This window comes from Amphiura filiformis, chromosome 2 (assembly GCF_039555335.1).
Source record: "Amphiura filiformis chromosome 2, Afil_fr2py, whole genome shotgun sequence".
NCBI lineage: Eukaryota > Metazoa > Echinodermata > Ophiuroidea > Amphilepidida > Amphiuridae > Amphiura > Amphiura filiformis.
In genome coordinates, this window is record NC_092629.1 from 64,783,319 (window position 1) to 64,796,018 (window position 12,700).

Sequence of the window (12,700 nt, forward strand, 5' to 3'; positions counted from 1 at the left end):
GCACCAAATATATAGTAGTATCAAACATTATGTATTAACGTTTTCATGACCATTATTTGGAATCAGCATGAAAATAAGTACAAACAAGCCTTGTATAATACAATAATACAATAACCAATAATTGGTTCAGTGGTTCTTCAGATAGCTCTTCGAATTTTTATGTTGAAGCCGATGACTATAGCAAGCAAAGCATTATTAAATAGCTAGCATATACTGACTTTGACTTCGAATGTAAACTGACTCAAACTTTAAAAAAAATACATATATCTGCTTTAAAAATAAAAACACATTATCTGTTAACATGGTTAATATATGGTTTACTTGTAGATACAACATTTGCCTTTAGGATCAGACTAGTTGTCTTCCAATTGAAAAAGCAGTGTATGTTTTGTATTTTGTATACAGATGCATTTTTCTCGATAGCAAGTATTCATCGATCATGTCACAAAGACTTTTCTCCAAGTCAATGTCCTATTGACTCTGACTGATGAGACAGTGAATACAGTAACTAAATATTTCACGATGTTTTCTATGTTTTCATTCGAAAGCAAATAACACAACTGTATATGATTCCTGAGAAGCTAATCTCACGTTCTTGTCTCAAATATTATCTATGGATTATAAAAACGTACACAATAGCTGCCATGTTGACAATGTTAGCTGACGAAGTGAGTGTTCCGGCAGTTAAAAGTGAAATGTATGCATTTGTTTAATGTCTGCAAAAATATTAAGCATGTTAACACACAGAAAAACAGTAGCTGTTGTTCTTTGTTCCGCCATATGTAATTAGAGCCCCGAACTGGCAATATATACATGACACGAAACTTTGCACAATGTTATATCAGGCCGTTGCAACTCGTATACCAGCGCAATGCAAAAAGGTGGCGACACCGTCGGCTTCCCCCGTGTATTACCCACCAGCGCCATTGATAAGTCACGGCCGCTGCCATTAATATCGAATATTGCTACAATTCATTTGTTTAAGTTTCTTATATTCTTTCTTTTATAACTATGACATTTATACATGTACTTTAAATATTAACTGTCATGAGTGTATCCGTTTGCTTGGTAAATTTTCATGAAATATTGATAAATTGAAGAATTTGTAATTAAACCCTGGGCGTCGCCATTTTAGAAAAGTGAAGAAAAATGCTGCTGCCACCACGACAGTACTAAAAGCTACCTAAAAAAATATGCGTAGTGCTGTGGAGACTTACGTTAACATGACGTCACGAATATGCTAATTAAAGAAAAATGCTGCTGCCATCTACGTCCACATGTTGCAAGCGTGACGATCGCTGACCTCACATCGATGATCGGAGTTGCAATTCCATCGCACTTCGTGCTCTATTCATCTTCCTTGGTTATATGACTGGTTCAATTCCCATTCATATATGCTGCCAGATCGATGCTTTCCGCGCATATGCATGCATGGTGGAACCGTGCAATAATTGCCAAATTATGTATAAGGTAGCTATATACGTTTGCATAACCGGATACGTATTCTATATACACCCACAATAGATCTAACTTTTATGACAACGTACTTTTTTGACACAACTGCTATTTTTTGACACACATGTGTCATAAAATATAAAAAATATGGATTAAACTAGTTTGATAACGGATCATACTCCTGAATAAAATTGAGACATACAGGTGCTGCGGTGGTGTTTTATGCTAAAAGATAGCTATAAAAAGGTGTAAGAAATTGGCCAACAATAATTTGTTACAGATTTAGTAGCCAGCCTTCAAATAAGAACTGCTAACATATCGATCACTTTAAAATTTCATCCGATATAGGGTTTTATAAAACATTCCAGACATGTTGTGACGTCACGCTGGACAGATTCCATTCACTATCAGAGGAGGTTTGTGGATGTCAATGCAAAGGAGCAACTACATCTGCAATCAATAGAGCATCAATTTCAACTAAGAATTGAACAGAGCACCTGTGTCATCAAGTCATTTAATACCTTTGAAAGTGATATAGGTGTCATCGAAGTTGCAACAGATTTGTTGTTAAAACCAGTCGTATGTCTAGTAATTCGGTCGTTTCAAATTATGAGTACATGTATTAGGATTGGTTTTGGTCACGTGGTTTCTTATTATCCTGTCTAAGTACTTGACTGACGTCATTACCGATACCTTTGTCTGTTAACAACTTAAAACTGGTAGAAAGAAAAATCAATCCTAATGCTTTACTTAGTTCTATATAAATGGCAGCAAATGGTCAAATGTTAATATTTGGGCAGTTTTTGGAAATAAGAGCCAAAATATGCCATTTGTAGGGTATTTTTCGTATGCTGTGACAATCAAGCCCAAAGACTTGTGGGTTATGCATTCTAATTTTTTGGAAAACACATTTTCTTTCATGTTTTATAACGAATTATCAGAATTAACATCAATGAGCTAACTCTTAGCCTATACTACACATTTTGAATGCTTAGACTTGTGCCAAGTCTTTGAAATTTTGTTACAGAAATTGAAAAATGCAAAATTGCATGCATTTCCCCTGAAATTGCCTAACTTAAATTTGACTTTTATTTATTATCAGTTAGAATTATTGCCAACTAACCAAATGATTAGGATTTAGCTACCGTATGTTTCATTTGGCAAATCATGATAATATTTTTTTAAATAGAAACAAAAAGAGTGCTGTATTTTCCTGAAATGGGGAGTACGACATGTGTCAAGACGTAGCTAAATTGAAAGGGATCAGTCTGCTTACAATTAAAATTAATATTAGAGTATGAGTCTGATAGTCTGCTATAATCTGCTAAATCATCTGCATAAATAAATAGTAAAAATAATTGTAAATAAATCCAAATGTTCTTTCGATTCCCTTGCATGTGTCTGTACGATTACCATTGAATATAACCTATTCTTTGGTATGATATCTCATCCCTGAAGCCAGGAGGTCAGTTACAAGAGCATAAAATGAATATAGGTTACCGAACTTAGCCTGGGGAGTTTGGTGCGTATTGGGTTCATAGTAAGGGTAAAAGTGGAGCGGCGATGCAATCTTTGTGCCCTAGATATCACTGATGTTATCTCTACTCATGATCACATGATGAGTGACTGCTATCATTCTTATCCAAATCATCAGCCTGCTACGATAATTGCCTGAGTCATTTTTTGTAATGTTGAGAACATAGTACAACATTTGGTTTAAGCGTGCATTTATACAATTATTTATTCACCAATCTTTGCACAAGAACAAATAATGATGGTACTCGTATAAAGAGAATAATCAGAAATAATTAGGGTATTTACGTAACTGATGCATGCTTGAATCATATTTTGTACTTTGTTTTCAAAATTACAAAAAATGACTCAGACAATTATCGTCACAAGTTGACCAAATGAAGCTGTTTATTCTGTCCCATAATGCAAAAGCAACTAATATAAAGCAGGAAAAACAACTGGGTTGCGCGAAATGCTGAATGAAAATGCAAGTAATTAAAACTCAGAATCAGATAATGTATTTGACGGTTTCCATCAGCCATTTCGATCTTAAATCGCCGAGACTTTTAATGCCCTCATCGTCTACTCGTGTGTACTTGATAACTTAGTTACAGTTCCTTTTTGTAAACTGACATCGTGACATGAAGAAATTGCCAATTGTCTCACATATTATCTAGCATAGTTTTAGTAACACTTTAAAAAAATAAGCGTAAAGTTCATTATAAAGCTCCAGTTTTTCGAAATTTAACCAATCGCTGATTGTTTTCGGGTTTGCCGGGTGTAATTGGATTTGGTTTTTGACACCCTGTCCGTCTCTTTCTGGTGTTCTTTTAGACGAGTTTCATTTTTTCTCCCGTTTCACCAACATATGAGTGATTACAATTACACCCAATTACAACAGTCAGCGAGTGAACAATCCAAGTCAGCTATACAGACCAACATCTACCAACATCATTCTGATGATGCCTATCGACCATGATACGCGAACATGTCAATTGAGTAAACTATTTTTGTTTTGTGCATAAGGGAAATTATTTTACTGAATAATTATTGTCAGTTAGAAATCAATAGATTCGGGGACAAATAGCATAGGGTGTTGCAAATTTCACAAGTACAGTAGACTGGGAACAGATTTCAATCTTCTTTAATGCTAATGGCTTCAATACGTACCGATTTGAAAAACGTCTCAAACCAAAACGCGTTTATAACACGTACATAAAATTTTAAAAAACATCTTTGTGTTTGCTGGGTGTGATGCTGTCTGGAAAAAAATGTCAAATTTGACGGTATTTTGATTCTGCATGGGACATAAACACATTTAACTAATGAAAATTACAATCTTTGAGCAGGGGAAGATGTGATGATATATATATACCCACGAATTCATATGTTTGCAAGAAAAGTTAATTAAACGTGGCAAACAAGTCAATTCTTAAAGAAATACGACAACCGTTATTATACGATTTGAAATTCATTCGATCGTTTAATTAAAAACTCTCCACGCGAAAGTTGACTGTAGACGACAAGTTTCAAATTTGGTTGAAAGTTGACAAAATTCAGAATTGTACATTTTCATGACAATATTGCGAATCAGCATAAACAATGCAACGAAATGAGTACAAACAAGCACAGCATTAGTTCAGTGGTTCTTGATAAAGATCTTGATATTTTAAGAAATATCTCAAAACTTTTATGGTAAATCCCATGGCCAGCACTCAGAGTATTAAGAATGAGGCTGTAACGTAAAACTCTTATTGATGTACATAACATTTAATGCAATTGGATTAGTTTACGAGAAAGCTTTTGAGAGCTGTCAGTCTTTCTGTAGAAAACTTAACGTCAATGTGATGAAATCACGGCTTCATCTTAGATATATCAAACATTAGATAACATACTTGAACATTGATCCTAAACAATTGTATTTTTTAAATTCCAGGTGCAACAAAATCTACTTATAGACGACTAAAATACGAGTCTGATAAGGTAAGACATATGTTCTACTTTTTCTGCACCCTCACACCAAAAATACTAACGAGTATCAGTGGTTGCACTATGTGGATGATAACGCGTCACGAGGTATTGCCCCGATCCCGCTATCGATATGTTGACTTTAAGCTCACTAATACTCACAGTCATTGAATAGGGCCAGTCTTTCATTAGCATAGTTCTTCTATTACGCTTCTTACTAACGTGCTGTGCAATAATTATGAGCCCCGCTTCGGGGATTTCCGAAAGGCTTGGCAAAATCACTTGCACCTCCCCCTCTCGGCCTGGCAAAATCGCTCGCCCCCTCTCGGCCCGCCAAAATATCTTTGCCCCCACCCATTTTGCACATGACATGCCAAATATCTGGAATCCCAATTTGCAAACCTTAAACGGATTAGATATGTCACGAGCCCAGCGATCAGGAAAATATGCGTTTCCGTACTGTTTTCATAAGCCATTTTAAAGCGTTTTATTTAAAAGGCTCCACATGAATGTGTGCCAAAAATCACTTGCCCCCCCCTTCTCGGCTGGCCAAATATTGCTTGCCCCCCCTTTTTTTTTTTGGCTCGCCCAAAATGTCTTTCCTCCACCCTATTTTACCCTCCCACCAGGGCTCATAATAATTGCATAGCCCCTTGTGAGGACACGGTGGCTCAGTGGTTACGGCCTTGGACTCATAATCTGAGAGCTTGCTCGACGTTCGTAAAGTTACAACTTCTGAAGCCCGTAAATGCATGTCACGCAACGCGTCATGCGCGCGCGGTTGTATTAATTTAATATCAGGCAAAGTTAAACGTCACGTTAGCACTGTCGTGCAAATAAATCACAGACTATTTACCACTTTAGATTAACCCTAGAACTACTGAGCCATATTTTGTAATACGGACTACGAAGGTGTGTGTGTCAATCGCCAACACCAGCTCACTCAATTGAGCGCAAAGGATGGATCTACGATTAGTTTAGGTCGTTTGGGCGTAAGCACGCCCGTTTTCGACGGAAAACATCACCCCCCCCCCCCCCCCATTTGTAGTTCAAAGGTTAAAGGATTGAGCTAGTATAACATTGGTTCCATCATGTATCCATGATAAATAGAACCAGACTTACATTACAATTTTCGCTATATCGAGTTGCGATTTTATATTCTATTCAAGTAACGGATTTCTGTCTTTCAATAGGAAATAGGTCGTGCTGCAGATTTGTAATACAGTATTTCAACAATATATCAGCAGACAGCTACCTGTAAGAGGAAAGATAAAAGCAGAATTAATGCATTGTGGTTGTTGTATTATAGAAAAGTGAAATGTAATATTGGAACATCTGTGAAACTTAATCACTAGACATTGCAGATGTTTTATTACGGAGGAAGATGTTTTGAGTCCGTTTCTTCCAAAAGTATACATATTATTATACTAGTGATATAATGTGATTATGTGTTGGGAGACAGACAGTTCATAACATTATTTAAATCAGGTAACATTCATACGCCTTTAAATAGCGAGAACCAATTAAAGCAAACGTTAGAAAATACGAACCATGCATTATTTGTGTATAATCAGTGATAATGCACTGGTGAGCATTCCGCATATAAACAAAGATGGTGAAACGGGAAACATTTGCCACTGAATTAAGCAATTATTATTTGTCAAGATGTTGTTGCTTGAATACTAACTTCTGTAAATACTATATAAACGAGAAAATATAACGAAATGGTGATATTAATCTGAAGGAATACTCGCAAAAACAGTTATCATTATTTTGGAAGCGATGTTGCCTAGTTTTTTTTCTTAACACAAAGTGCAGTTGCATTTTTAAGTAGGACGATTTATTAAACGAGGCTGATTTGCATGTACCACAAGATAGTACCTGGATACGCATTAGCCACTGTAATCTGATGAGTTACTCGTGTTTATTGCATTTTCATGTTGTTTGACATTTTAATTGCGAAGACTATACAGTTAGGGCAGCAGGGTTAGGGTTAACAAGTTTCAAATATAATTTCAAAATTTCTGCTGAAAAAAGATTGTTTATCTTGACTTATTTGAATGTATTTTTGGCACCAGATACAGTACTGGTATGAAGCAGTTACCTATGGAACTAAATTGTGTCATGATCTGGTCCATGGGGATCAAAGGAGGCATTTTCGAAAATTGAGTACTATAATTATTATCTTACACAAACACTAAGCTTTCATTTTCTGAAAACACCAAAAGTCTAGCATACTTGGTTCTGAAGTTCTGATGTTTTGTGATGTCTATTTTCTTATGTATTTTATTGTTTGTTACTGCATATTTTTGCCTTTACCTCATTATCAAATTTGCCGCCTTTGGCCCCCGTGTCACAATTGAACTTATTAAGTATTAACGAATATGTAATTACTCAGCCATGTGATGCATACTTAGTACCTTTTGCTTCACCCAGCTCAAATAATGAACGTTTGCAAAATATTGAATAATACAAAAGTCACCTACTCAATCTTAAAAAATGTAATGGGAAACTTGGACTTGACTTTTTATTTGCCATTATACTGACATAAATCACAACTACTCAGGTAATTGTGGGATAAAACATAAATCTTCACACGAAAGGCTTATCTTATCAACGCACATAGACTTACGACCACTGTGATCGGAAACAGGGGAATAAATGTCTGCATTTTTGAAAGATAGGTTTTCCATTGTCGTCCAATCTGTCAGAAAACTAATTCACTCTAGCAGTCGGCAAACAGACATCCTATTTACAGAGAATGATGGATAAGCCAGGGTAAATTCGGGTGCTAATTGAATTTTATTATTTAATAATGTCTCAGACAAGTTTGACATACACACAGGAATGGTAATGTTCTCAAAATATTCCCAGCTCTATCTTAATATCTTCTGGATCATTGTCAATCTGTTTAACATTATTCACCTTTTTTTCTCTCTATTTATATAAAAACATTACAATGTTAATTTTTGTATGATGTTATTGGCCATGTCGGTTGCATTGTGTGAGAGTGAGGGAGGGAGAGAGATAGAGTGAGGGAGAGGCGGTAGAGGGTAAAGAAGGTCGAGTAGAGGAAGTGAGAGAGAAATAACCAATGGCGAGAAAGAGCGACGGGGAAAGAAATGAACGAAAACGAGAAAGAGAAAGAACGAGGAGGAGTTTCACAGTTGTCCAAATCGAGATCGAACTCTAGTTTCTAGTATTGAAACAATATTTTGGTGAATAGTGAATTTTTCGTAATAATATGTTATTGAAGCCGGGCTGACCCTTCAAGGTAACACAATTCAATGCCCATTTGGGATTTTTGACAACTTTATGCCATAATTATTATACAATTTTGCCCGCGTCAGTCGAGAAGAGCCAAATATGAAACATATTCGTACTGCATAACACAACACGGCAAGAATCTTTTTGGAGATCTGTCAAGGAATTGAACATGCACTACCATGTGGAAGTTCAATTTTGAGCCACCCGTTAACAAGATTAAAGTACATGCACTTCACCGAGTCCGTATACCAATAAACATGTATAGAATTTCAGCCTATAACCTTCTGTTTTTTCTTCCAATGCTGATTTTGTTTCACCTCTTAAAGACTACACAAGTTCTGGCTAATGGTTTTCATTAAATTCTCCATCTCATTTCATCGTGCTTGTCCCAAGAAAGCGTGTATTGTATTGAACACTAGACGCTGTCTTATTCTTTTGAGTTCGACAAGTTGCTATGCCTAATGCATACTCAGGACGTGCTTGCAAGGACTTAATGGATTCTTAAAGTAAATTCTTAATGTTTTAATGTTAAAAACGTCTTTAGAGATATCGGACTTGTTCCGGGGCTTGTTTGTATTTGGTTGATTGTACTTTTTTTACATTAACAGATATCCTTAGATCCTGGGTAGAAATATTGTATTGTTTTACAAATCAGGAGATGGCTGGCCGAAATATTTTAAATTGAATTGGTCGCCAAAATGTATGTTCCCAAGTGACAAGCTAGAGTGGCACTGCTGCATTCAGGACGTCATTTTCCGAATAAGGTGCTCAAATCTTGGGTAGAAATATTTTTCATTACTAGTCAGGATATGTCTGGCCGCAATAATATAACACGTAGCAATAGATGCCAAATGTAGAAATTCCCAGGTTACAAAGTAGAGTGATGTTGCATTCGCGCCGTCATTTCTCAAGGCTGAATTCGCACCTCTTTCGCATATCACTGTACCCCTTATTGCATTTGCATTTCGTCAGTGGGTTTGAATACAATGCATTCATCATCAACAAGTACAGATGTATCTCGGTGGCATGGGATATATAATTCACACAGGGGGAAAGTTAACTATATGCCACACATGGAGAAAGATGGCTTTCGAGAAAAGTAAGAAGGTGCTCAAATCTTTGGGTAGAAATATTTTTCATTACAAGTCAGGATATGTCTGGCTGCAATAATATAACACGTCGCAATAGATGCCAAATAGAGAAATTCCCAGGTTACAAAGTAGAGTGCTGTTGCATTCGCGCCGTCATTTCTCAAGGCTGAATTCGCACCTCTATATTTCTGTACCCCCTTATTGCATTTGTATTTCGTCAGTGAGTTTGAATACAATGCAATCATCATCAACAATTACAGATGTATCTCTGTGGCACGGAATATATAATTCACACATGGGGAAAGATGAATATGCGACACGTGGGGAAAGATGACTATTACTACAATACATGCGATAAATCGCTATCATAGCATCATGCAGTACAATGTACACACATAATAATGCGCAGTAAATATCCTGGTTGCTCTGTAGTCTAAATGTACGGCATCCCCTTTTTTTAAATCCCTATAGATATAACTGTGTGTAGGCCTATGCTTCTAAGCATGCAATGCAGTAAAAGTTGAATAATACAACTCCGTACACTAAGTTTGAGCGTTTATCCTTCGAAGCGGTGTTGTGTGTGGTGACACCGATTGCTCAGCGGCTTATTTTGGAGAAACCAAACAGGCGTTAAAACCCGTATTGGTCAACATAGGAGACCAAGTACCAACGAAGCCCAAAACTCCGCTATTTACCTCCATTTAAAGGACACTGGACACTCAATTAAGAACGAGGAAGTCGTTATTCTTGATCAGGAGGAACAATGGCATAGCAGAGGCATAAAAGAAGCCATTTGGGACTAACGCATTGAGCAACCATCACTGAACAAGAAAGTGGGACTCCGCTTTAACTTATCTCATCCATGGGACCGGGCCATGGGGTCGATACCTAGCCGTCTATCACGTGACCAGCCCCGCGGGTCAGTTGCCGGATGAAGTCTGGTGGTTCCAGACGCAACGTAGCAAAAGTTGCAAAAAGTAAGTTCCAGTATTTAATTCCAAAACTCAACCTTTATTAGTTCTCTGAAACTCATATAGAACATTTAATAGATGTACATGAACCCTTTTGACTCTCAGAGAACCCAAAAAGGTTCCACATTGTGTCCTTTTATGGTTCCTCCTAAGAACCTCCAAGGGTTCTCATGAGAGGACAAAAATGTTCCTTTCTGAACTTTCTTCTTTTAACAAGGTATAGTCTGCCTTGATTTGAAAAAAAAAAAAATGAATACTGAAATTATTTCCCGAAATACTCAGGTAGTTGTTGGACAACTAATCTTCAGATAAAAGCCTTGCCATATCAACTTGCATTAGAGGCACGGCAAATGTGACCGGAAATTGGGGACTTAATGTCTGCATTTTAGAAAGCTCGTTTTCTCTGTCCATTCAAAGTGCGGTTGTACATTTTACGAGCTGTCAAAAAACTAATTCATTGTAGCAGTCGGCAAATGGACATCCTATTTACAGAGAGTGATGGATAAGTCAGGGAAATTCAGATGTAATTGAACTTTATTATTTATTCGCAATTCCAGTACATATGACATAAACACTGGAATTTCAGAGTTCTTCTGTAACTCTGTTAGAATTAAATGAACGTTTTTGTTTGTTTATTTATATCAAGCCAATAAAATGTTAAATTATTTGTAATATTATAAATATATTGGCCTTGTCAGTTGCAGTGAGAGAAAGAGTGAGAGAATGTTGATTGAGAGGGAGAGATGGTGTAAGAGTGACGGAGAGAACAAGAAGCAAGAGAAAGGAATGAAGGAGGAGTTAGTTTCACATTGATTCGTCCAAATCAAAATTGAACATTGAACTTAACAACTGTCGAAACGACTTGTCTTGACAACTAAGACTGTTGATATAAGAAGCTTTGTAAGTAGCATGAGTGATTTAAATCATATTTTATAATAATATCTATAATAAATTACTGAAACTGGCGAATTGGTGAGGCTAAAAACTTTTACGGGTTACATTTGACTGTTAACTTTGAGCATGCATGTGTAGTTGACCCTAAAAACGGTGTGCACTATATGGTGATCTACCGTCCCCCACCATCTGCTGTTAACAGATTCAAAACCTCTGAATACCTTCAAGAATTTGATGACTTTCTGCAGGAGATCATATTGCTTCCCGGCAAGTTTGTACTCGTCGGGGACTTTAACATCCATATGGATGAGCCACATAAGCCTGAGGTAGCCCGGTTTTCTGATATTTTGTCTTCGTATGGTCTTGAAAATCATGTTACATTCCCTACCCACATATCGGGTCATATGCTTGATCTGGTTATTTCAAGATCAGATGAGGCATTAATTAGATACTGCGCTGGTGACCTCCGCTATGGCTCAGACCACAATATGGTTATCTTCTTGCTTCAACAGCAAAAACCACCTCCCCTTAAGGTTACGTGTACACTACGGAACTATCGTGATCTTAACATGGAAGACTTCAAGTGTGATCTAGAAAAAGAACTTGCTGTTGAAGCTCAACCTGATGCCGATGTGAACATGAAACTGAACAATTTCAATATTGCTTCTACTCGTGTCCTTAATCAGCATGTTCCATCAAGTACAAGAACACGTAAAATAAGACCAAGGTTCCCATGGTACTCACAAGAAATAAGTGAAGCCCGTAGGGAAACACGTAAACTTGAAAGAAGGTTTAGGAGAACTCATCTCCAGTGTGATAGGGGACAATTTTAACAAATGCATGTAAATAAGTTGATTGATAGATCTAAAGCTGAATTACTACAAAGATACTCTTAAAGATGCTGACACCAAACAGACATTCAGAATACTTGGCAGTGTTATGCACCAGAATGTTAAAGCTCTTCCTTCATTTGACACTCCAGACGTCTTGAGTAACAAGTTTGCTCTTTCTTTCAATGAGAAAGTGGTCAAGATCCGATCTGGTATTGATAATAATGTTGTTGTATCTGATCATAATGATTTATATATACGTCATGATATCGCTCAGAATATAGGTGTCAATCTCGAGACCCACATGTCAAGTTTCAAATTGCTCGATGACGGTGAGGTTCGTGAGATTGTGGCCAGTTCTGCAGACAATACCTGTAATCTTGATTGTATTCCTACTTGGTTGCTAAAAACCAATATCAGTGTTATTTTACCTTATATCGCTGAAATTGTAAATACATCCCTTCAGTGTGGTGTTTTCCCAAGTGAGTTGAAACAAGCTATTGTGACGCCTATACTAAATAAATCTTCTTTAGACTGGAACGACCTTACCAATTATAGGCCTGTCTCAAATGTCAACTATATTGGTAAAGTGATTGAGAAAGCAGCCATATTTCAGATCAATGAGCACATTGAGAGTAACGGTTTGGACGAAAGTTTGCAGTCTGCTTACAAATGCAAGCGTAGCACTGAGACTGCTTTGCTCGTTGTCAAA

At 36.8% G+C, this 12,700-nt stretch overlaps 1 protein-coding gene across 1 annotated transcript in view; it reads left to right on the plus strand.

The window, feature by feature from the left end:
• Nucleotides 1-12,700, plus strand: part of LOC140146535 (prostaglandin E2 receptor EP3 subtype-like) — a 269,890-nt gene that overhangs the window by 86,555 nt on the left and 170,635 nt on the right. Inside the window, exon 3 of the mRNA XM_072168414.1 lies at nucleotides 4,904-4,950. The gene's annotated coding sequence lies outside the window, so the exon portion shown is untranslated. The remainder of the gene's footprint in view (nucleotides 1-4,903; nucleotides 4,951-12,700) is intronic.